At 37.3% G+C, this 27,635-nt stretch overlaps 1 protein-coding gene and 1 long non-coding RNA gene across 3 annotated transcripts in view; both read right to left on the reverse strand.

The window, feature by feature from the left end:
• LOC139127628 (uncharacterized) overlaps window positions 1–27,635 on the reverse strand; it is a 63,911-nt gene that overhangs the window by 31,837 nt on the left and 4,439 nt on the right. Inside the window, exon 4 of one of the 2 annotated variants that reach the window (XR_011551065.1) lies at window positions 22,122–24,376. The gene's annotated coding sequence lies outside the window, so the exon portion shown is untranslated. Of the gene's footprint in view, window positions 1–22,034; window positions 24,377–27,635 lie in introns of those variants that run through there. The other variant, XM_070693545.1, reaches the window with a different exon arrangement.
• Window positions 835–12,108, reverse strand: LOC139127676 (uncharacterized). The gene is made up of 4 exons (XR_011551077.1): window positions 11,909–12,108; window positions 11,473–11,545; window positions 1,499–1,673; window positions 835–1,060 (listed from the first exon to the last, which is right to left on the reverse strand). It is a non-coding gene; the product is annotated as an uncharacterized lncRNA (long non-coding RNA).

The raw sequence follows: 27,635 nt of genomic DNA on the forward strand, positions 1-27,635 counted from the left end.
CAAGCTCTGCGTTGTTTGGTACTTTCCTATTTTTGATTAAAAGAAAAGATGCAGAAAATTTAACAAATTCTATGTAATGACCTTGGCCATGTTGTTGGCCATTTGGGTAGATAGTAAATCAGCACATTTAAAACCTGTGGAGTTTAAGCCTTTGTACATTTCTATTTACTTACCTTGATATTCTTAAAGTGTGATTGCAAGTCTTTTATGATATTGTTTCCTTATCTTTAAAAGGAGGAGTAGCTTTAACTTCTAAGAATTTATTCAGTATTTTAATAACTGCAGTATTGTGCATCAATTACAATTTCTTCCCCAACAAAGTTAAACGTCTACGGTTACCTATGTAAATTTAGCCTTGGTCACCATGGAAAGTGGAGATCCAGCCAATCAAAGATTTTCACAGGGTGGTCAAAATAAAGGGTATCACCACACAGTCATTTAGAAGATTGAAACCCACCCATATAAGGTCATATGTAAATTAGAGGTGATTGTACATACCTTTTAGCATGTTGAAGCAACCTGCAATTCCAAATAAAACCACATTTTTATTTTTGAAGGTTGAGTTATACTGGACTTCAATATTAATAATATGTTTTTTAGGCGACTGAGGAAGAGACCGCTCTGGTTTCGAAACGTGGGGACAAAGGGTCATGACTGTCAAAGACATATCTGACTACGCCCACGTCTCGCCGTGGCTTACTTAAAAATTAACGACTAGTTTGTTAATTTTCACACTAACAGCCAAAACACAACTCAGACACTAAATACACCAAAGCACATTCAAGATGAGATGGGTGATGTGTGAATCCACTTTCCCTTTATTACATAGTCATTAGCAACAATACTGATATTATACTTAGAAGCCCTAGACGGAGGAAACTCTCTGTTACGGCCACAGTGTCCATCGAAAGTAGTGAAAACTGGTTCCAAGTGAAGATAAAGAGTTCCATGTTTGCAAGCAAGTCTTCTCTCCTGAATCCACATTCAATTCAGTGCCAGTCTAGAATCCTTTATGTAATATTTCATACACAATTTGGTTACGGAATCTTCCTACCTCTTCCTGCAATAGAAAATTAATGTAAAACTGTCACAAGATAATTAGCATAACACTTATCTGATCGAGTCATCGATTAAGTTGGTGACACTGTATGGCTTACCTGCAGAGTGTAAATTTCTATTGGCTACTGGACACTTGTGTCATTTACATTTTTCTGCTATAAACCATGACCAAAAACTTCTCCACTATATGTAATCTTGACAGCAAGTACGGCATCAATCAAGATATTTTTTATTCATTTTGATTGCCATTGTTCAAGTCCCTAACTCTGATTTTTGCTACCTACTTGAGCAATAATAAGTTTTCTTAACCATCTGTGTACTAGGTATGTCATTTAATTCATGTAAACTGAAACCATAAAAAACTAACAAACAATAATACTAAGCATGAGTCTGTCTCTTCTGTGTTATATACATTGCACTCCACTACCATAACTCTTACTTGTGTAAAGTTCACAGCAACATCACTGGCAATCGGTCTGGCAAAAAGGCACACAAAGACACAACAATCAAACCCATTTCTTTGTTGTGGCACCTGTCTTAAACATTCTAAGGTCCAATTCCATACTGCCGCGTCTTTTCCATATACTTTTTTCCTCTCCAAGGACAAATATTCTCTATACGACAAAATGGTAAAAATTGAAAATTAGTACAATGAATAATTTACACAGTCAAAATGTGCAATAACAAATTCTGAATACATTCAGTAGATAACAATTAAACTCAACAAGCTGTGCATCACAACATTCTCCATCATTGTGCTTGTGCCCTTTTTAAAGTAAGTTGTACAAGATTTGATTCCATTTGCGAATTTCTTAATTTTTCTTTATACATTCTCATTTCATATTGGCAATTTCCTTGTGTCTACAGGATGTTCACGTTATTTATGGCCCTTCACTTCAGATGCCTTACAGGGCACATGGCTGTATACAAAAATGAAAATTCTCATTTTTCTCTTTCAAAAGCAAAACCTTCTCTTAGCACCTTGGAAAATCAGAAATCTGGATGTGTAAGATATTCCATCCCCTATTGTTTAATATTGCATTAAATGGAGCATTTAGCAAGCTTCATTTGGCCTATGTGCCGATGTTTTGGGGCTATCTGCCATCTAAGACAGTTGCCCATACATTGTGGCTATCTACTGTCTAAAACAGTTGCCTATACTCTTCGGCTATCTGCCATCGTAGACAGTTGCCCATACTTTTTGGCTATCTGTCATCTAAGACAGTTGCCAATACATTGTGACTATCTGTCATCTTAGACAGTTGCCCATACATTGTGATTATCTGTCATCTCTAAGACAGTTGCCCATACATTGTGGCTATCTGTCATCTAAGACAGTTGCCCATACTTTTTGGCTATCTGTCATCTAAGACAGTTGCCATACATTGTGGCTATCTGCCATCTTAGACAGTTGCCCATACTTTTCGGCTATCTGTCATCTAAGACAGTTGCCAATACATTGTGGCTATCTGTCATGTAAGACAGTTGCCAATACATTGTGGCTATCTGTCATCTTAGACAGTTGCCAATACATTGTGGCTATCTGTCATGTAAGACAGTTGCCAATACATTGTGGCTATCTGTCATCTTAGACAGTTGCCAATACATTGTGGCTATCTGTCATCTAAGACAGTTGCCCATACATTGTGGCTATCTGTCATCTTAGACAGTTGCCCATACATTGTGGCTATCTGTCATGTAAGACAGTTGCCCATACATTGTGGCTATCTGTCATGTAAGACAGTTGCCCATACTTTTTGGCTATCTGTCATCTTAGACAGTTGCCCATACATTGTGGCTATCTGTCATCTAAGACAGTTGCCAATACATTGTGGCTATCTGTCATCTAAGACAGTTGCCCATACATTGTAGCTATCTGTCATCTAAGACAGTTGCCCATACTTTTTGGCTATCTGTCATCTAAGACAGTTGCCCATACTTTTTGGCTATCTTCATCTAAGACAGTTGCCAATACATTGTGACTATCTGTCATCTAAGACAGTTGCCATACATTGTGGCTATCTGTCATCTTAGACAGTTGCCAATACATTGTGGCTATCTGTCATCTTAGACAGTTGCCCATACATTGTGGCTATCTGTCATCTTAGACAGTTGCCCATACATTGTGGCTATCTGTCATGTAAGACAGTTGCCCATACATTGTGGCTATCTGTCATGTAAGACAGTTGCCCATACATTGTGGCTATCTGTCATCTAAGACAGTTGCCCATACATTGTGGCTATCTGTCATCTAAGACAGTTGCCCATACTTTTTGGCTATCTGTCATCTAAGACAGTTGCCAATACATTGTGGCTATCTGTCATCTAAGAAAGTTGCCAATACATTGTGGCTATCTGTCATCTAAGACAGTTGCCAATACATTGTGGCTATCTGTCATCTTAGACAGTTGCCAATACATTGTGGCTATCTGTCATCTAAGACAGTTTGCCCATACATTGTTAGTACAGGGGAATCAGCTCCACACATCGTTCATATATTATGATTTTGTGTTTAATATGTAGTAGTGTGTATTTTCTGTTTCACTGTCTTGTGTATAGAGCCGATTAGGCACGGAGAGACACAGCGGCTGTAATCTGCGTGTCAGTGCAGTCTGTACTCCAGAGTGGAAGAGACTGTGTAAGACACGACGATTCTTTGACGCTATATTTTGGAAGTTTGCCAGACTTTCTTCAACTTCAGTGGATAAATTGTGTTGTATATTTGCAAATTGTATGTTTTCCTATGTTGTCCCACTGGAAGTTTGTTCTTTCATTCTGGAAGCTAGGATATCTCATTTTGTTCTACTGTGTTCAAGGTCGTGTTCGTATTGTGTTTACTAGATTGAGAGAAAGATATATGTGATCGTCAACATGTTTAATGTTGTGCGTTTCTGTCAAAATGCAGGAATTGTTTCTGTGTTTATAAGTTGTCTGTTGTAATCTTTGTATGAAGTCGGTGGTTGACGAGTTATTTTTGACGCTTCCTTATTAGTGTGTAGAATTTTATTCATTTTGTTACGTGCAGAGAAAACGAACAAAAGGGTGAACTCAGCAGTTAACGTTTAAACAAAATTTATTACAAAAATAAAACTAATTGCTAAGTCAGGGATAGAGTACAAGCTTTAAAAGTGTACAGATTACTTATCTCAGCTGGGACGGCAAAGCTCCAGTCTCAGAGTTGTAACAGTCAGTCGGATGAATGAACAGTCCTTTGGCTTGCAGGCTTGAAGCTGCATAAAGTCCACAGTATAAATCCAGCGTTGACAGTGAAGGTCTTGAAAAGTCTTGAGAATGACTACTGCTGGAGTTTAGTAACACACAAGAGACACGATCCCAAAAGTCTGACTGGAAGCTGTGCACGTCCCTTTTATAATGCATATAAGAACAATCTAGAACTTTTATTGACATGCTAATTACTGTTCTAAAATTATCTCCCTTACACAACTAATCAACTTTCCAGAACATTCCAAACATGACTAATTGAATTCAAGGTTGTTAGGTCATCAAGGGCAGTGACCTTGAGAATGTTCTAGACTAATTGAACTCAGGTCATGATGAGTGTGGGGGAAAATGACCTACATAACACACCCCCTCTTCAAAAAAGAAATTTTTCAAAGAAAAAATCTTTCTTTTACAAATGTGATATTAAAAGTGTGAACAACAATAAACTCTAATACGAGAGAGACAGTCTGCAATTAAATTGTCTCTGCCCTTGATATGTCTAATATCAAGGTTAAACTCCTGTAACATTAAACTTCATCTTAACAATCTCTGATTTTTGCCTTAAATTTCTGCAGAAAAACAAGAGGGTTGTGATCAATATAAACCACTATTGGCTGATTTGAAGAAGTAACATAAACTTCAAAATGCTGTAAAGCTAATATCAAAGATAAACATTCTTTTTCAATTGTAGAGTAGTTTCTCTGGGATTTGTTAATTTGCGTGAAAATAGCAAACAGGATGATCTACACCATGACTATCCTCTTGCAATAAAACAGCACCAGCAGCCGTATCACTAGCATCTACAGCTAATTTGAATGGCAAAGTGAAATCTGGTGCAGACAACACTGGGGCACTTTGCAGTATGGCTTTAAGTGTATCAAATGCCTGTTGGCATTGCTCTGACCAAACAAACTTTACTTTCTTTTTAAGTAAGTTAGTCAAAGGCTCAGTAATTGTGGAGAAATTTGGACAGAATTTTCTGTAGTAACCAGCCATACCGAGAAAGCGCATCAGTTGTCGTTTGCAGTTTGGTATGGGAAAACTTGAAATGGCACTGATTTTGGCATCAACAGGTTTTACCTCACCCTGTCCTACAGTATGTCCGAGGTAAGTTACCCTAGCCCAACCAAACTCAGATTTGGCAAGGTTGACAGTCAACATTGCTTTGCTCAGTCTCTCAAAGAACTTCCGCATGAGCTTGATGTGTTCCTCCCAGGTGTCACTATACAGGACGACGTCGTCAACGTAAGCTGCACATCCGTCTAGCCCGGATATGACGTCGTTGATCATCCGTTGGAACGTTGCCGGAGAGTTCTTCATTCCGAATGGCATCACCTTGTACTGGAACAATCCGTCTGGTGTAACAAAGGCGGATATTTCACGAGCACGATCCGTCAGAGGGACTTGCCAAAATCCCTTCAGTAGGTCAAATTTCGTCACATACTTGGCTTTTCCCACTCGGTCGATGCAGTCATCAATCCTCGGGATTGGGAAAGTGTCTGTCTTTGTTAAAGTGTTGACCTTCCTAAAGTCCGTGCACATACGATAACTGTGATCTGATTTGGGAACAAGTATGCATGGCGAACTCCAGTTACTTTTACTGGGTTCAATAAAGTCATTGTCCAGCAGGTATTTGACTTCTTCCTGGAGATATTTCGCTTTTGTTGGATTCAGTCTGTATGGATGTTGTTTTACAGGCTTACTGTCCCCAACATCAACGTCGTGATAGATGACGTTTGTCCTCGTTGGAACATCTTGAAACAGGTGTTTATATTCGTGGAGCAGTTCTTTCACCTGTTGTTGTTGTTCTGGCTGGAGGTGTGCCAACTTTGTAGACTCCAGCTTCTCCAGGATTTCTGAGTTCTGAAGCTTGACCGAGCCCAGCTTTGAGTTTAGAGTATTTTCACTCAAGTCAGTTTCAGTATCACTATCTTCATAATGGCCAGAACTGACTGCACTGACAGGCTGAGTTATGTAGGATTATCCCTATCCAAATATGGCTTAAGCATATTTATGTGACATAGCTGTTTTTGTTTTCGCCTGTCAGGTGTTATTATGATGTAATTTAAATCACTCAATTTCTTATCAATTAGGTATGGCCCAAAGTAACGAGCATGGAGTGGTTTGCCAGGAATTGGAAGTAGAACAAGAACTTTTTGACCTGGTTCAAACTTCCGTTTTGAGGTGCTTTTATCATATTTGGTTTTCATTGACTGCTGAGATGACTCAAGATTTTCTCTGGCTAATTCACATGCTTTAGAGAGTTTTGTACGAAAATCTGACACATATTGCAAAATATTCAGACAATCATCATTGTCTGATAGGAATTTCTCTTTAACGAGCTTAAGTGGGCCACGGACTGTATGTCCAAATACAAGCTCAAATGGGCTAAAACCAAGAGACTCTTGAATTGACTCTCTAACAGCAAAGAGCAGAAAATGAATTCCTTCATCCCACTGCTTCTCTGTGTCAAAACAGTAGGTCCTAATCATGTTTTTCAAAGTTTGATGAAATCGCTCAAGAGCACCCTGACTTTCTGGATGATAGGCGGATGACCTATACTGTTTAATGCCTAGCTGATCCATTACTTGTTGAAAAATACCAGACATTAAGTTGGAGCCTTGATCGGACTGGACACATTTAGGGAGGCCAAATAAAGTGAAAAATTTGACTAAAGCTCTCTCTATAGTCTTTGCCTTTATATTTCTCAGTGGTATGGCTTCGGGGAACCGAGTTGATGTACACATTATTGTCAGCATGTACTCATTTCCTGATCTTGTTTTTGGTAGGGGCCCAACACAGTCTATTAGTATCCTACTAAATGGTTCTTGAAATGCAGGAATTGGCTGTAAAGGGGCCTTTGGAATGGTCTGATTTGGCTTTCCTACCATTTGACACGTGTGACAAGTTTTACAGAAATGTGCTACATCCTGCCTGAGATTAGGCCAATAAAAGTGACTGAGAATTTTATGATAAGTTTTCCTGACTCCTAAATGACCAGCCCAGGGGGTTTCATGGGCCAGGCGCAATATTTCAGCACGATAGGGCTTTGGAACCACAATTTGATGTTTTATAGCCCAATCGTCATCAACCAAAACATCTGGAGGTCTCCATTTACGCATGAGAATACCAGATTTTGTATAATAGGAAACAGAGCTATCTGAAGTTTTACCTTCATCATCTACCCTGTCAAACAAAGACAAAATATCTGGGTCTTTGTGTTGTTCTGCAATGAGATTTGATCTAGAAAATGTCTGACTTTGGTCAGCAGAAGTTTTACTGGAAGTTTTCAAATCCACGAGGGATAACGGAATGATCCGTGTCAAACACCTGACTGAGAAAGGTGTCATTTAAGTCAACATCTGTGACATTATTCTTGAGAGTATTTTGATTCTCGGAAGTTTTCTTTGACATGGCTCGAGTAATTGCACACGAAGGAAATAAATCGGGTATCTCTTGTTCAATTGGCTCTGGATCCTGATCTAAACTAGGATTATCAGTCACAAGTGGATTAGTGATGACCTTGTCCCCAGCAAGGTCGTTTCCAAGAAGAAGGTGAATCCCTTCGAAAGGCAAAAAAGGCCTAATACCTAAAGCCACAGGTCCAGAAACAAAGTCCGAAGACAAATAGACATTATGGAGAGGAACAGGAATGTAGTCATTGCAATCTACCCCCTTAATAAGAACTTTAGAACCTGAAAATGACTTTTCAGAAAACGGCAGGGTATCTGCCAACAAAAGAGACTGGGAAGCCCCGGTATCTCTTAAAATTTTGACAGGGGTAGCGGAAGAAAAATCACTAGAAAGTGATATAAAACCATCATGAATAAATGAATCAAAAATAACCATAATGCTGTCTTGAGAAGAATTGACCTTGACCTCATTTATTGGGGATAAGAGGGGGTTTACCTCAGAAAATGTGTTACACACATCATTAGACTCTAATTGAGTTGATGAAGAAATAAAGCCGGTTGGCTTAGATCCACTTTGACCAATTTTACCTTCACGTTTTCTTTTGAATTTGAAACAATCTGAGACTAAATGGCCGTCTTTCGTACAATAATAACTAGAAAGTGTACCGAACTGTTTGTCAGAAGGAGATTGAGACTTGGGATCTGATGATGTGGGAGTGTTACATGAATTTTGTGAACTGTTGTCATTTGATTTTCTACTGTCCTTTGAGGAATTCTTGGATGAAAAGGAGGAGTTAAATTTACCTGCATTGTTTCTGTATGAAAAGGACTGGGATGGTTTGCTGAGAATGAAAATTTGTGGGTCAATGAATAATCATCGGCCAAACGTGCAGCAACCTCCAATGTATCTGCCTTTTGTTCATTGATAAATGTCTTGATGTCACTCCGGATGCACCTTTTAAATTCCTCAATCAAAACAAGCTGTCGTAATTTGTCATAATTCTGACTGACCTTTTCCGAAGAACACCAACGATCAAACAGTTGTTCTTTTGTTCGAGCAAATTCACATAAGTTTGATCCTTCACCTTCTCACAATCCCTAAATTTCTGACGGTAAGCTTCAGGCACCAACTCATAGCCCTTGAGAATTAATTCCTTCACAGAATCATAATCTGAAGCCTGCTCTACTGACAACTGAATGTAAATTTCTCTGGCTTTACCCACCAAAGCACTCTGCAAAAGCATAGACCAGGACTCCTTAGGCCAATTCAGACTCTGAGCAATTTCTCAAAATGGAGGAAATATTTATCAACATCCTTTTCTTGGAAAGGGGGAACTAACCTGAAATGCTTAGTGATGTCAAACTTGTCTGAAGGGAAGAATTTTCCTGACTGTCCAAGCTCTAAAACGTCTCATTTCTAACTGTAGTCGATGCTCTTCCAATTCTCTCTCCTTTTCTCTCTGTCTTTCTTCCATTTGTAATTCTTTGTCTTTCATTTGTAATTTTCCTGCCTTTCCCTTTCTTCCATTTGCAATTTTTCCTTTTCTAATTCCAATTTCTTAAGCTCCAAATCTGCCTGTATTTCTAATTCTAATTTTTTGAGTTCGAAGGAAGACTCAGGCTCATAATCTTTTAAGGCAGACTCTTCAAAATGGCCAGATTTAACTAAATGTTTTGCAATCTTGAACTGATTTCTCGCTTGCGCATAGATCTTTTGACATCTACTTAAGGAAATTTGCCAGTGCTATGAGGTTGTCTTTTCTGAGGGAATTAAATGTGTCCTGATCAAGTCATCCATAAATTCGTCTGGCTTGAATTCCGCCATGATTGAATTTCGCTGAGTTCACAGTATACAGTAGTTTTGAAAAGGCTGTCAAAATGTTGTCAAACGGCTCAAAATATTCGTCTCCCGGACGAGCCCCCAATTTTGTTACGTGCAGAGAAAACGAACAAAAGGGTGAACTCAGCAGTTAACGTTTAAAACAAAATTTATTACAAAAATAAAACTAATTGCTAAGTCAGGGATAGAGTACAAGCTTTAAAAGTGTACAGATTACTTATCTCAGCTGGGACGGCAAAGCTCCAGTCTCAGAGTTGTAACAGTCAGTCGGATGAATGAACAGTCCTTTGGCTTGCAGGCTTGAAGCTGCATAAAGTCCACAGTATAAATCCAGCGTTGACAGTGAAGGTCTTGAAAGTCTTGAGAATGACTACTGCTGGAGTTTAGTAACACACAAGAGACACGATCCCAAAAGTCTGACTGGAAGCTGTGCACGTCCCTTTTATAAAGGCATATAAGAACAATCTAGAACTTTATTGACATGCTAATTACTGTTCTAAAATTATCTCCCTTACACAACTAATCAACTTTCCAGAACATTCCAAACATGACTAATTGAATTCAAGGTTGTTAGGTCATCAAGGGCAGTGACCTTGAGAATGTTCTAGACTAATTGATCTCAGGTCATGATGAGAGTGGGGGAAATGACCTACATAACAATCTTCCTTTATCTAACGGTTTGATTGGTATCTCACCGTTTTCTGATAGTATTCTTGATCATATGCCTTAGACATAGAATGTATTTTATCCTGTGTTTTGGAAGGTGAAATTCAGATGAATTTGAGGCTGCTATGTGTATTGATTTCATTTTGGTTTGTGCTCTAGCTTGTAATGCGACATTTTTGTTGGCGTAATATGTTTATTTTGTTTTGTGTTTCTGTGCCCTCTTGTGACGTTGACCCCTTCTATTTATTTTGTAATTTTATGTGTAATAGTGTACACTTTTAGTGTCGAGGCATGGCACAGTGTTGATACGGTAACTCTCCCTTTTGAATATGTGTTGGCCTTTAAAAAGGACGTTTATATTGTGATCCTTGTTTGGCCCATGCTGTATCCAGTTTTGTACTTTGTTCACAACGTTTACTGTTGCCTGGAATGTTGTGTTGTTTCTTGTCGATTCATTGTACGGCCTACGATCTTGTCTTGCTGTTTTTTCACTCACCTAGGGACGTCTTCCATCTCTAGTGCAGGTCTTTTACTGTTCGTCTTCGTGTAAGCTTATCTTCTATTCGTTGTCGGAGAGAGTTGGGTTACCATTGGTGTCTCTTAACATGAAATACTAACCGTTACGTCTTTGTTATCTTGTTTGTATGCAGGGTGTGTTGGCTCTTGTTCCCGCCTTAATGTTGATTGGTTAGTTTTCTTTCTAGTCGCATTTGAATGGCTGTTAACTGAGCAATGTCATTTGCTGTTTTTTGTGTATTCTGATAAGTGCAAATTTTGTGATTTCAGAATCTTGTGTTTTAAAATAGCGTTTTTGAGTTTTGTTCTGCAGAAATTGATGTTTGTATTTTCTGTGTCAGTCAGGCTGTGTTATCTACATGACTTGATTACATAATGGTCAATGTTCAGTTTTCAGGTTGGTCAAATCATGGACAGTAGAGTTTGAGGTTCCCACATTTTTCCCTCATTGCATGCTGTCTCAGGCATTGCATTTGAGTCTGTTTGCGCGAAATGATAAATCTTCTATCGAGTACATCTCAGATTAGGTAAAATATAATACATCCTACTGACATTGGTTATTCACCTAAAACAAAAATTCAAACGTGTAACATGTTTCTCTGGAACGTTTTCATATTCTGTCTATGGTGCGTTTATGGTCACAAAAGCAGTTCCGGATAGTTGACAATATGGCCTGGGTGACTGTGTATGTTTAAATCAAATTAAAGGCATTGAGGAAGAAAAACAAGGCTGAATTAGGAATCAGTGGTACTTAACTTTTGAATCTGACCCTCTTGAATGAGCCATGACTACCACATTCCTGCTACATGTACTGGTGCTGCGGATCAACCTATATCAGAGATAAAAGTTTCTATAAGCGAATGTTACAACAACCATAGTGTTACTCTTACACTCCTCACTCGGGTGTTGTATAAAGATGATTGGATTTATAGTAAATTGTAACATTACCATGGTCAGTCGGATTCAGAATATCACATGACTCCGTCAGAATCTGTGAGTTGTGTCCACTGGCTGTTTATATATACTACAACTACTGTCTCACTCTATAAGATAAACATCAAAGGCTTCATTACAGGTGAACTGCTCCAATATACATGCAACATCATCATAAACTTCATAACAAAGTCAATTTTTTCACACTAAAACTTCAACTACAAGATAACAGAAAAACAAAAATATCTCTATATCATACCTATCAAAGCGTCAGTTATACCTCATCAGCAAGAGCTATGACGGATCTGGAACTTGAGCTGTCAGTCTGTTTCCAGGGGCCGTCTATCTTAAATACTGTATCTCACTTAAATTTAAATAAACATCACTAGAGTAACTGATATTGCTAATCAATATCAGAGCATGTTACATAAAACTGAAGGGTCAGAGTTCATCTTAATGTCTACTGATTTTTCGTAAATCTTACAGATATTCAGTATTAAATGAAAGAATTTATTCTCTAAATTCATGTATGTTCGGTGGTTCCAGTCAGACATGCTAGTCAGTCTATCTTTAGGGTCAGTAACATCTTCAGTTTATATGACCTCTATGTCAATGTCCAGGGGCTGTCTATCTGTAATACTGTGTCTCACTTAATATAAGATAACCATCACTGCAGTAACTGATATCACTTATCCATATCAGAGCACATTTTGTCAAACTGACGGGTCAGGGTTCACCTTCATGTCAATTGATTTGTCAGTAAAACTTACAGATATTCAATAATGGCAGAATTTACTCTCGAATTCACATATGTTAAGTGGTACCAGTCAAACATGCTAGTCAGTCTATCATCACAGTAAGAAACGCCTTTGTCTTAATTAAATTATAATGTCTTCGAGGAAGTCAGGCTAATCTAGATTTCTTGATTACATAACAGTGGTTGTGTCCACTTTTTAAGCGGTTTTGTTCCCACATTAATTAAAAAATTTGAAATTGTGTTGCACAATAATGCTTGACTTGGTCACATTAACTTTCATACCTGTTTGAGATCAGAATAAAACAATAAAACATTGATTCAAAGTATTTTTGTTGTTTTCTAGATGACATTTACAGGTACTACATGAACCTGATTGTTGTTTAAAAATGTAAATGTCAGTATATTCGAAATTGTACATCCATACTGTAATTCGCAAATTGAGTGTTGACTATAGTGGTAAGTTTGAGCGGCAACAATGTAATGAAGGATACACTTACCATGGGTTTTCCTACGAGCCACGGTGGAGTTGACCGCATCCACGGTTGTCGGCTCCAAGATATGCTACGTCGCGTTGGCGCGGAAAAGTCGAGCTTAACTCATGATCAGCTATCCCGGATGTAGCACCAGCCTCGTTGGTCTTCGAAAGTTTTCGGAAAACACCCGATCGATGCATCGCAATAACTGGGGCCACTCCAACGTGTGGAGAGACCATGGCAGACAACAAGTTAGAATGACACGTGAGCAACGACGTAATTTACGTCATTTTGGTAATCAGCAGATTTCGTTTAACACCAACTTCCATATGTCGGAAATTTTAACAAAGTAACAAACATCTGTGTACATGTAGCCAACCAATCAGAAAAATAGAAAATACATTCTAAAACCTGAGAACAGCCCCTCTGCATGCTACAAAAAGACTTGCCCTCCTTTATTAAAAGGCTTGTAATAAAAGGAAAGTGGCTTCACACATCACCTATCTTATCTTGTATGTGATTAAATGTGTTTTTGGCTATATTGTATTTTGACTGTTCGTGAGAAAACTGAAAAAATAGGTCCATGGCGAGAGATGCATGGGCGTAGTACAACCATGCCCTTTGACTCCACGTTTCGAAACTAGATCGGTATCTTTCTCAGCTGACAATAAATATAGGTATAGATCTTTCGTATGTTATATTTTGTCGATGTTGTTGATCTCTTGTTCGTCTAGCAGGGAGCTCGAATATTGTGTTTGGATTTTTTTTGTATTTTTGTTTGCGGCCTTGTTCCTAATTCAGTGGACTTTGGCCTTTATCAGTGTATCGCATATGTTTGGATTTCTTTTGTATGAGATGGTCGGTTGTTTTTTGGAATAATTCCTTAGTGTTTCGTCCTTTTCTATGTGTACCCAGTTTTTGCACATTGCTATTTTTATAGCTTGTGTTCTTATATATATATTGGCTATATTTTGTTGTGAACACAAATATGTTGTTTGTTTCTTCGTTAGTTCTCTGTAGCCTAAGTTCTGTGGTATTGTAGTTGCGTAATTCGTGTGGCGATGTGACGAGAGATTATCTGTTGTTTTTATATACATAGACGATCTGCCTGTTTTTAGCCGCGTTCGACACTATCTTGCATTAAGTGTATTGACTTTTGAAACAAAGTTGTTGTTAGTGTTGCAAGTTTTGGTGTATCTTGGTTTTCACCTTCACCTAAGGGGACCCAGAGATCTGATTGTCGTTGTTTATGTTTTATAGTAGTTTTGTTGACCATCAAAATTCAACGAACATAACTGTTGTGTTGTTGTTGTTTTAAACCTAATGTAGATGTCATAAGAAACGCTACAATGACACTATCATTGTTTTACTCGATTCAACACTGCCAACGTACACTCTCTTAATATACTTTTATTGGGAGAGAGCTTCTTTTTACTGGGAGAGAGTTGCGTCTGGTCCAACAATGGGGAGTAATCAGAGCATAAGGCAGACAAGGTGACAAATAACCTGTGCCAAACGTTCAACCTCATTTTTGCTTCATTATACCATTGCGTTCATTTCATCAGCTGTGTGGGTTTACAACGATAGTGCCTAAAATCCTAAAATCTTTTACACAGACTGTTGCTATGATTAAATAAGGGTGGAGTTCAGCCAACATAAAAAAAGTCGAAAATAAATTCAAAAACATGTGAACAGCCCCTCTTCCATGCAACAAGAATTACCCTCCTTAAAGTTTGACTTTTCTCATCAGGTACAGCACAGACAAAAACACAATTTAAGGTACGTCCGTAATATATTGGCAATGTACATGCAGTATAGGGGCCAGCCGCGAAAGAGTTTTTTTACCCACACTGCTTTGCTCAGCCTTGTTCGGCGCCCTCACATATGCCCTTGTACATGTTGTAGATTTAGCAAAGCAATCTGATAACAGATAGCAGCGGGCCGTTACGCGCAGTACTTGCAGTGAGATGAGGGGTCATTCGCGATAGGTTAAGTAGTCTGGGCAGCCTTCAAAAGGTATAGTACTTGCCCTGTGTCCCAATCCCCGGAAACACCATGGCTCAACTTCCCTGACCCCGTTTTGAAAGTAGCTTCCCCTCCCCTCGTTTTTTGCGAAGCCCTCTCCCCTGACAATCAACCGATATTTCAGCCCTGCCCGACAAAAAACTAAAATTTTCTCCCCTGCAACCTAAAAATGTGTCCCTGCCCACACAAAATTAATATTTCCCCTGCCTCGAAAATTGCTCCTGGAATAGCTTTTTCGATGAATAGCTCCGTTGGCTGCACCTGATATTATGGTGATAGACACACACCAACTCGATTTACCAGATCTCTCTTCTATCAATTGTTTGATTGATTCATAAAAATATTCTTCTCTTTAACGTTAATAGAGCCCAAGAAAATAGGGTTGATCGATCGAGAACGTTTCTTTTTGTTACTCGAGAGAGACCCATCAATAACAGCACAATATAAATATATTTAAATATATAATTATAAATATGTAATTTGTTTTCCAATACAAAAATAGGTAAATATGTGTATTTATGTATGTTTGATTATTGATTATTGATATTAATGTACTTGATTTACTAGGGTGGTTACGAATGGATATTTGTGCAAGAAATTGGATTTTGGAGTTTCACTGAAATGTTGATTCACTATACATTGTAGTCTATGTGGAAACTATGAATGATTTTTTCTCAATACAAACTAGGTAAATCTGTGTATTTATGTAGAGTGAAACCTGTCCTTACGGACACCTCTCTAATCAGGACACCTCTTTATTCAGGACGCATTGATCAATCCAAAAGTTACACTTTGTATAGAATTCCACCTGTCTATTAAGGACACCTCTATATTAAGGACATTTTTTTCCATTCCTGAAGGTGTCCTTTATAGACAGATTTCACTCGATTATTCATATTAATATACGTATGGACTAGGATAGTTACAAATGTATGTATGTGCAAGAAATTGGATTTTGGAATTTCACCGAAATGTAGTTTCATTATACGTGACAGTCTATGCAGAAACTATGAATATTTTTTTTCCAATACAAAAATAGGTAAATCTGTGTATTTGTGTATGCTTTATTATTGATATTAATGTATTTAATTAGACTAGGGTCATTACAAATGCATGTGTGTGCAAGAAATAGGATTTTTGAGTTTCACAAAAATGTTGGTTCAGTATACATGGTAGTCAATGAGAGATATGATCATTTTTTTGCCAATATAAAACATAAAACTAACAGTATCTGATCTCTGATATTCCAACCGACCAACCGTCACAGAGCCGTCCTAAACCAGCCAACCTAATCAAAACAGCCAGCCGACTTTGGTAGAATATGCACCCTGAAGAGCCGATAGACCTGAACTTCACCATAGACGCAAGCTTCCTCCACGATGGATTTCTTCAGAAAGACATAGTAATGGATGGAGCACATCATCTCTATCTATACACCTAAGAACAACTAGCCATACTTGGTCAAGCTGAGACATGGTACATGGATGCAGCATTCAAGCTAGTCCGGGAACCATTCTACCAACTTTTCTCCATCCATGCGTTTGTTAAAGCCGACGAAAACACCAAACAAGTCCTTCTTGTGTTTGTTTTGATATCACGAAGACGAAAACAGGATTGCAAGAAAGTCCTGAAGACAATCACGAGATCTATATCAACACAGGGCTGTGGAAATTTGTCGTGGACTTTGAGGCTGGTTTGTGGGAGGCGGTTCGTGTGATTTTTCTGGAGAAGACCCTGCAGGACTGCTGCTTGCACTGGACACAGGCAGTCCGTCGCAAGGTGCAGTAGTTTGGCCTTCAGATTTCATGTCAACGATTTCGTTATTTCGGTTGCATTTTCAGGCACTTTTGGGGGGAAATTACCAATAAATTGTGATACACCTGGAGAGATTGTTATATTCCAATTGTCTAAATTGTATATCAACAGTTTTGTGATTTCGGTTTTGTAATTTCACGTCAACAGTTTCGCAATTTCGGCTGCATTTTCAGGTACTTTATTTGGCGAAATTATCCATAGATTGTTATTTACGCAATGCATCGATATCGCGATTACGAATCGACCTTGAAGGACTTTACTTGAAAAAAAAAAAAACAAAAAAAAAAAACAAAAAAAAACGGTTCATCGAGCTGCACCAGACTTAAATTTAAGATGTTATTACAGTCAAACTCAATTTCAAGTTGTAGACTTGTTCGACATTATGGCACGTTGGAGTTTGAAATTTGCTAGAGTTCGAAATGTTACGCAGCGCGTAGGCCTTCTTTTTGAGAATATAACCCCGGCTCCAGCCAATCAGATTGCCTCATTCCAGCTAAGCATATTATAATAAGAGATATCAGTGAATCGTGAGGTATTTCCGAGATAGGGCAAAATTATTCGCTATCCGTGCAATATTCAATGGAAATTCCATTCCAACCATCCCACAATTTCGGACGTCATTCTTCATTCTTCTCAGTAACATCACAGGTTCGTTGCAGACCCAACCACGGTTCCTTGACTCAAACAATGAAAAGGTAAGGCATTGTACACGTACCAAATGGCGCTTTTCAGGGCCACTACATCCTCCAAAAAGAGATCTACCGTTATGTTTACAGTTAAGGCACGCGGTGCAAACCGTTTCTTTGAAATACTCTACAATAGTCACATATGATATTCAAGTATGAGGACAACAGGTAGGTACGATCGTGAATTTAAAACATTTGTGCACGGCTTGATGTTAAACATTTTTGAACCGTGTTTTATTCATAACGGCTACGGTGGACTGTGTTTATGACATCTATTACATAAATAAGTTTTGGTGGCATTGTATCATGCGCCGTGTCATTTTATCGTCATAAACTTTTCGAAAGAACACTGCATCACTCCCTAGCATGCTCGATACAATTGGAGAGGTTTAGTATCTGTATATGACGAACAACCTTGAATCGAATCTGTCGATTATCTTTGATATAATTATTCTGAATTTTATGTGGCAGGCCAGTTTATCCCTGGGAACATGCGTGCCAAGTTTCAAAGCAATCTGACATGTGATTTCTGAGAAAATTAATTTTTGACCAAAAATGGAAAAGTTACTCCTAAAATACAAATATGAAAATTTCATCACAATTTGACGACACTCATTTAAGGTTGCCTCTAGGTACATACATACCAAATTTCAAGGCAGTCAGAACAGTTAATTTAAAAAACAAATTAACAAGAATGAGAAAAATTGCCCTAAAAATACCAATATGAAAATTTCACCACAATTTTCACAATTCCGACAGAAGACAATCCTAGAGTTAAGAGTATCAAGTTTCAAAGCAATGCAACGAGAACTTTGGAAGAAAATGATTTATTTAAGTCATGTATTGCCACACTATGACAAATGAATGTACAATTCATGTATGAATTCACAAATTGGTGGTTTGTTGTATGCTGCAGCTGTCCGGTACAGCTTGTCTTGTGTTGCATCTACATGATCGAAAACCCATGATATCATACAGGTGGAGAGTGCTGGTCAAAATAAGAAAACACATCATAATGTTTCTACTGCTGAAGTATTTTAATGTTTTGTTTTACGCACACACAAATCCAAAGTCATTTGTACATTTCTTTAGAGGCGAGGCGGCGGAGCCTCCCTTTAAAAGGACGTGAAGCTATGGCGGCACTCACTGTGTAATTTGACGCCAAACAAGCAACCCGCGGGCGCACGCTCCAGAAATTGCAACTTTTAAGGTTTTTTCGGTCGCAAAAACGCAAACAGACTGCCAAGCGGTCAGCGTGAAGTTGCTGCCGATCGAACCCTGGGGTTATATTCAAATCCTAACGCGACTGGAAGAGAATTTTTAGGAAATTCGAGCGTTGGTGGTGGGGAATCAAGGACCGTAGGCGATTTGAGCTGACCGTCATTCAAACGCTAGTATAAACTCTGTTTGCAGGATTGACAAAATGTGACAAAAGGTTGAGATCAGTTTGTGTAATTAATGTTATAGAAATCAAACATCGTACTAGCAAAGTATTTGACTAGGAGGAGAACTCCACTAATTATGCGAGAACCTGGGATTGAAAATTGCAACTTTAACGCAAGTACCTTTTAAAGGTAAGCAGAATCGTTGTGAAAAATGAAAGATATGGTGAAAATACTCAAACATACGTAGAAATACACTCAAACATACGTAGAAATACTAAGCACAACCTGTGCCTGTATTTTATTCATATTCATTGTATTTTATGAATAAGTAAAATCAAAGAACCCGAAAATGTACCCCAATTAGTATGTACCGGTATATTACAAATTATACAGTATATTACAAAGTAAAGCACAAAGTTGCTTTTTAATATAGTACTGTTAATATAAAAAGTCCTTGTATGAATACAACAACAATTACACAGTGTTTATGCTAGGGGTTAGCAATATGGGTGAATTTTTTAGATGTCTAATAACATTGCAAGCTGTCGTCCCTGTAATGTCATTGCCAGAGGGAATTCTGGGTAGCATATTGCAGGAAGCATGACAATAGACGGAAAATTTAGCAGAGAAGCAAAACCCTTGACATAAACACTGGATGATTCAAAAGGTTTCAATATTGCACTAGAAAATTTTCATCAAGGCTTGCACAGTAAAACATTTACTGAAAGAATCCAGAATTCGGCCGTAGTATTTCAGAGTATTTCAGGAATAAGTTTGCAGTCTATGGACTGGAATACATTATTTTTCAAGGATGACAGTACAGTCACCTAACATACAGTGTTCTAATGTTGTAAAACTTTGTTCACAATGGTTGGTTTTTGAGCAGCTCAAACCATCATTACAAATCAATGTGATGGCTATTTGATCTTGTAGGAGTCTCTAAGTATCAATTAATAGTTATTTAAATTTCTGGTGGTCTAAATTCAAAGGGGTTTCTGGTAATGTACTGCTACTCGCTTGAAAAAATTGAGTCAGATAACAGGATTCGATTTTGTACTTAGAGCTGGCATTGCTACTGTAAAACTGAAGAATAATGGGCATACACTGGCCAGCTTTACAAATAAACATAGTCCCCAACAAAACTCAAATGTTTTCTGGGTGAAATTGGGATCCGCATTGTCAATGTACATTGTCACTGTATAACAGGTGGCAGTGAATACAGGAATACCCCGGTAGTCGAAAAATAATTCTCACAGACCCAGCAGTGACTGTCAAAAACTGCCTAATGTCATTTTTGTTAGTTTTGATCAGAATTATGTAACCAATTGTGATATCAGAGCTGGTAGTATACACTCACAAAGTACAATATGAGCGGTGAGCACTCTGGGCTACATCTCACCTTCAATACATGGTCGACTATACAGCTGAGAGCCACAGCTGGCAATTGCTCTGATTTTTAATCTGTGTAAATGGTAGAATCAAACAAAATTTTTGTTGCAGCTTGGAAATTCAAAGTTTCAAAATGCACTGGACAAAAATTACATTAAGATATTTACAGAAGTTGCTGTTGCTAAACAACAAAAAATAAAAAAAACTGAATGACATTATTTTACACCAGTGTATCTGGTGTAAGTCAGATCCCAGGAATGTAATGTGAAGTTTTCAATTTGAAATCAAATTGTACAAAATCAAATAAACATGACAGAAAAAGTTAAAGTACAGACAAGTAACTTAATGATGAGGTAAAAAGGACAATTATTCATTTAACCCTTTGAGCGCCATAATTTTCTCCTGCCAAAATTTTAGTGCAATATTTTACCAATTTTTATGAATTTTTATTTTTTGATAATTTTGGACCTAATGGACATCACATTTCATTGGCCACACTTTTGTTCTCAAAATTTTGGTTTAAGTCTGAGAAAAATTGACTGGGGTTTATTTTATAAGGGGGATAAAAATAGACTTTAGCGCCAAAAGGGTTAAACCTATTTCTTTTGACAGACTAGCCGTACCTCCCTGATATGAAATGCAGTGACCATACTGACTTCTATTGGTCACATTGAAATATACTGGTAAAGGATATCCCAAGTATCTTGGTTTCAAACTTGACTAAATAGACATGTCTATATTGGCTTTCCTTGAGATGGACATTTCAGATGTTCCAGATATATATACCGAGATGTGTTTGCTAAAGAGGGTAATGTTACTACCAAGGATAAAAATACCATTCAAAATTCATTAATTTCATGTCTTGTAAAATCACTGAGTTGGTTTGGAGGGAGTAGAATGACCATGTATGAAAAGTAAAAAAATATTTGGTTTCACTTGTACATGTTTTGATGTCATAAATGCAAAAAAAAAAATTAAATGGTCAAGCCAACGTCACAGATATATTTCACTAATATTTAGTTCAAAGATTAAGTATGTGCGTTGTGTTAGAAGAAGTTATCATATATTTACAAAATACTTCATATTGCATTTACAATTAAGGAATAAAATGTCTCACTTCTGTATGAGTAACTTTCAAGGTATAAAATAGAACATATCATAAGTATCATGAAAGAGAAAGTACAAAAGTTTGAAGCAACAAAAGTTAGAATAAGTAGAGCAGCAGTAGTATTGAACAATAGTTGAATCTGCATTGATTGTGCTAGGAGGGGGTCATCTCGTCTGTGGCTGCGCATATGGGACACATACAATAGGTCTGCTGTTGTGCACAACTTATCCAAACACCCCTTGTACATGTCCAAAATTATAAAATAACAGCTGTACAGAAACTGGTGACCATGGCTAAAGCAGCTTCATATAGGTGAAATGATACAAGCAAAGTATATTGGGAAAGCTGCAAAACTGATGAACTATGAACATGCATCAAATGCTGAATTTTCTTCGCATTTGCTTGACATTCATCACCTATTTCTGGGTAGAGGCAATGCTTAGCAACAAGAAAGTTGCGCAGTCACAGACAAGACTTCCCTCCCTCCCTGTAGCCTATATGATTGGACCAAAGAAAATTAATCAGTATTTATCAGTAGTATTTCATTCATTCATTCATTCATTCATTCATTCATTAATTTGTGTATTTTGAAAAATTTTTGCTTTTTGTCAATAAAGCTCCAATAGCTGTAACTCTTGATATACTTTCTTGAGTTTTTGTCTTGTTTACAAAATACTCTCTCTTGTTCTACCCTCAAAATCACTTTGAGACGCCTAGTAGTAATATAATTTGTCAACAAAGCCTGTATGTGTAAAGTCCAATTGTATTGTTTGGGGATGTACCATAATTCATTTGCCAACAGGTTTTGCTTGCAATATTAACACTTTACATTACAGCACAAGAATATCAAATGTTACAGCTACTGTCCCTTTAAATAGATTTGCACTTTGATATGAAGTATAAATATTTCAGTTTGTACAAAAATAAATTATTGAGGATATCTGTTTAAAAAAACAGGCTGTAAAGCTTGGGTGGATGAACGCATTGGTGAAAATGACCTTAAATTTGGCATACATATCATGTTTGGGCGGAGGGCGAAAGTGGGGCTTGGCAGAGGGAGGAGCGTTGTGGAATGTCTATAAGGAAAATCTAAGGTGCATATCTATCAATAGATAGATACACCAAGACAATGAATCAGTATTAACAATCAAAATACATTCCAAAGGCACAAGCAGCAATTCACAGATAATTGGGCGTTACGGTATAATATAGTTCACATATACAACCTTTGGGAAAAACTGCTGGAGACAAAGTTACTAATAATTTAGAATACTTGTAATGTACACAATTTGATTTGATAAAATGAGATGATTTGGACAAAAGATGATCATATTTAAATATTCACTGTACAAATATTGCTTACCCCATTACATGTTGACAAACATGAGTTTGTACCTACTGGTACTTGTTACAACTGATCAGTGGATTAGTACTGTGTATGAATGATATGTAAATATTTGAATGTGAAAGAAAATAATGGTAATCAATTAATCTGTTTAAAATTGGATGTAGGCATGGCAACATTTCCACCTATCCTTATTCTTTGCTGTTCTCTTTCTACATTTGATGATAACAAGACTGAGAAATCAGGGTAATACATTTTAAAAGTGCAAAAGTGTTTCCTGATACAAATTGGGTAAGGCCTCCTTGAACGATGCAGCCTCAATTTATCTCAGATTTCTTATTGACACGTGCTGTACGAGATCTGCCGCACGGTAGAGGTGCAGACCTTGTTCTGCAAATTGTTGTTGAGTTGATGCAAGTCCGCGAAGAGGAAGAAGCATTCTGCATGTCAACTTTTATTCCCTCATCTTAAAACATTCTGTTTCTTTTAGGGAATAAAAATTGTGCTATTGCGATAATCCAACCTACCCATTTTTACTCACTGAACTAAGACTCTTTAGAGCTATGTAAATGTGGAAGTATAAAAATTAAAAGAAAAAGAAAAAAACAATAAAATAGAGAGAAAATCACGCGAGAACTAGCGCAAAACCTATGATGTCATTTATCATTGCACATACATTACAGACATTATGGTGGCGAGCGATACGCACAACGTGTACTGTATTATGTTTCACAAATCCCATCACGGGAGTCGAAAGATCATTGTTGTCTGCTATAAATAAGAAACAGACTTTTCTGACAAATTCTTGTGGAAAACTACCAAGGTTTTCTCTTGATGTAAAATACACTTCATTCGAGTTGAATGTACAAGTATTGTGGCTGGCCGATGTTTGAAGTCCGCAGAACGAATGTCCATTTTGGCACCCCTATAGTGAACTTCAGTGTGAAGTGCACTTGCTTTTGTTTTGAGAGTTGGGGAATAACGAGAGTTTGAGGATGTTGTGAATGAAACTACCATGAAAACCGTTCATATATTTCAAGTTCTGATGGCAAGCTAAAGACTGTTGTGTAATTTAATTTACAGAAAACCGTACTGTGCTTTAACAGTACTGTCTTGTGTCAAAGCATTATGATTGAGCCAGTTCAGTTTCTATGACATTCAAACAATCATCCACGTCAATCAGTATCCAATCTGATGATGGAACTGTTAAAAGCTTCAGGGTTTGTATCCCTGAGAAATGCATGTTATCAAAAAAGTAGAATTTATTTTATTTTTTTTGCCTTATCAGGAAGACCTGGCCTTTTCCCACAGGCTGTACTTTTCAGTTTAGTTGATACCTGATGTTTCACAGTTTTTTTTTGTGTAATCTTTTCATTTTGCTCTTCTCGGTAGAGTTCCTTCAGATAATAATCTTCTATTTTTTTGTATTTACAATCAAGATGGTCACTATGAACAATGAACCTATCGGCTGAATTCAAGGTGATGTAATGCATTATAATCAGAACTATTCTGACAAACATGTCCAGAAACAGGAGAACCAAACAACAAATGTATAGCTTATTATTCTGGCTTAACTCAATGACATCATAATATGGTAAACAAATACAGGTACCTACAATTAAATTCCCAATTGAATTGGAAAGATAAAAAAATATGTTGATCTGGTCCTCTTCATCTGTTTTTTTTCCTTTTCTTGTAATTCTTCAAGTTCCTCTTGGCATCGCTTTTCAATGAACTCTCTCCTCTGGGAAGAAAAGGGAAACTTCATCAAAAATAAGTAAATATGACAACTGTAATTGAAGAATCTTATTAACACATTTCGATACACCAGTCATTGTTATGATAGTGTTAGTCTGCTTCTTTCCAAAGATGGAACATACCAAGACACAAGACCCCCCCCATACTTGAAAAACTTGCAGATACCTTCCACAAGTTGAGGTAGATTTGATAACTTTTTATTTCATGTCAAATGAAATGCTGAACGTTTGTGTGTCTGGTATTTGCAATTTACCACCATTTCACTAATGGTCTTCCATGCATGAACAGTTGAAGTACCATGTAGGGACCATGGGACCACCATACAGGGACTAGTGGACTTCAATGAAAAGGCAATGGGACTACAATGTAAGAACAATGGGATTACTATGCAGGGACAGCTACATCGCTGAGGCTATTTTACTACTATGCAAAGACAATGGGACTACTATGCAGATGCTTTTGGACTACCATACAGAGACAATAAGACTACAATGCAAGGACAATCAATGCAAGGAAAATGAGACTACTATGCAAGGACAATGGAACTACTATGCACAAAGAATTTGTCCACCATGGAAAGGCAACCACTATTAGACTACCATGCAATGAAAACTTGACCACTACTTTATAAATGTACTTTATTATTATTATTATTATTATTATTATTATTATTATTGTTACAAGTTTAGGGGCTATAAGTATTATATAGAAATCTAATAACAGTTCATTGAAGCTGTGGGAATTCTGAAAAAGAGGTGTTCGAATGCAGGCCCATCGTGGCAGTCGTGGGCGCGCACAAACAAGGCACGGCGACTGTGGAGAGTGTATGCCAGTGTATTTGCTGCAAATATACCTTCACGCATGCACACTCGTTTGCTTGTGTAGTCTGCCGATATGAGCATGCGCAATTGAGTTTACCTGCGCGTGAATGTGTAGTCTGTACACTACGTCTCGTGCTATCATCTTGTCGTTGAGCTTTGCATGTTGACAGAAACTGGAATTACTGCAGAGAATACTTTTCAGGACATCACAAGTGAGTCCCTAAGGTAGGACGTTTAGGAAATCCTTTCAGAAAGTTCACGCCGCCTGTGGCCATTTTGTGGAGTATAAGCTTATACGTGCCTGGAGCAACGGTTTACAGTATTTCTACTGTACATATTGCCAGAATTTTGCGTTTCACGTCGTTCAATCATTCAGATGGAAATGTCGGCCTTCTCCAAACTTTGAAAAAAGTCAGGGTGACAGACTTTGGAATGCTAACTCTTGTATAACAATGACGTAATTTAATGTCCATGTAGCACTTGTGCAAAAATAAGCGAGTCCACAGGCCTTTGGCGAATCAATAAACGAGTTTTTCACCAAGCTGAAAGGTTGAAAGATGCGTCCGTCACTTTGGACGAGCTAGATAAATGCAGTCAAAACCAGCTGGGCATAGACATTTGCCATAGTATGACTTTGTTCTGGAGACGACCGGCCGTGCGGTGGAACTTTGCAACAAAGTTTCCATGTCTGAACTGACGTACTTGAATGACAGGCACAGGAAACGATGGCCAATAAAAACGCATATTTGTTGCATTTTGATAATAATGTATCAATCACAATGACACGGAAATTATGCCTCCTCCCAACAGAAGGGCCATGGTCTATTTTAGCCCTGCTACAGTATGTCTCAGTGCTGAAAAGGCCATATTGTTGTCATGTTGTCATGGCGACTTTTAAAATTTGCATACAACTGTGAGAGTGAAACGGGTTGTTATAGGTCACAAAACTTTTGAGTCCCACTGTCGTCCATTACACCTGTTTCCTTGGGCATTAAAGGTGTGCAAGTATACACATCAAAAGACTAGAAAATTCACTTCATGGGCAGAACCTTGTAAAATAGCCCTTTCTTGTCTGGTTAACGAAAAAAGATACCCCTGATCTAAAATATGCATGGGCTACCAGCCAGTGTCACCGGGCTACCAACTTGAGAATATGGTTGCCCAAGTGGACTACCAGGGGAAAAATAATTTCGAGCCCTGGGCAATATTAAACATGAAACATTTAACTTGAAATATTCCCACTTGTCTTGGCCTGCTGGGTTTAAAAAAGATGTTTAAAGGTATACAGGGATCATGTTCAAATTTAGCCATTGCTACCATGGAAAGGGGAGATCTAGCTAATCATCAGAATCATAGAGTTTATGGGGTCACGCCAGGTCACACAAAAAATAATGCACCACTACATGGCCATAATTTTACTTTAGTTAAACAATCAGAAATAATTTGTCTTCATTATTCTTCCTGGAATGAGGTAAAGAAATCAAAATATTATTATAAAATGAACATTATTATACGTTGTTAATTATAAATCCATAAAATAAATAAGTACCAGTGAATTATGTTTTAAAAAAAAACAAAAAAACTGTGCGCTACTGTTACTGCTTGTGATAAATATAATGGTACATGGGTGATAGGATGGTTGGGTTCGATACTAGTAGAATTAATTTCAGCACATTTGAAGGCATAATCTTAATTCGATAAATAAATAATAAGTTGGTAATATACTATATAACACTTATTTGGGATGACTGCATGAAACACAATTAAAAATGCTTGAAAAATTATTTCTGGTCTATGTAAAATTAATTCTAACACACTAAAATTTAATAACGGAAAACATAATTTTGACCAAAATGGCCCCAATATACATTATCTTTATTATTCTTTCTAGAATGAAGGCAAAGACATTATAATTATTATTATTATTATTATTATAGAACAAATTTAAATGTTAAAAGTTGTTACTTAGAAATCCATAAAATAAATAAAAAACAGTGAATTATGTTTTAACATAGACCTCTCGAGGGTCTATGGTTTTAAATAAAAAAAACTGTGGTTACCGAAATGGTTACTATGGCAACATAAAACAAAAAATGAACATGGAGTTCATGCTGTTATAAATACACTTAGGAGAACATTTGCACAGTAACTGGGATTACTTTTAATGGACTTAGGAAAAACATTGAAATTTTAAAATGCAAATAGGTTACTATGGAAACACAGGGCAGTAAAAATGGATATCATATTTTGTCTAACTAACCCGAAATAACCCTTTGGTATAATATTTCTGTTAATTACTGGATTTTACACTGGATATTTGGTCTTTCTAACCCAAAATATCCCTTTGATATAACACATTCTGTTGATTCCTGGATTTTAGATGGAATCTTTGAAAAACTGGTAATTTTTACTCCTGAATGGTTG

This window comes from Ptychodera flava, unplaced genomic scaffold (assembly GCF_041260155.1).
Source record: "Ptychodera flava strain L36383 unplaced genomic scaffold, AS_Pfla_20210202 Scaffold_34__1_contigs__length_2629520_pilon, whole genome shotgun sequence".
In the NCBI taxonomy this organism is placed as follows: domain Eukaryota; kingdom Metazoa; phylum Hemichordata; class Enteropneusta; family Ptychoderidae; genus Ptychodera; species Ptychodera flava.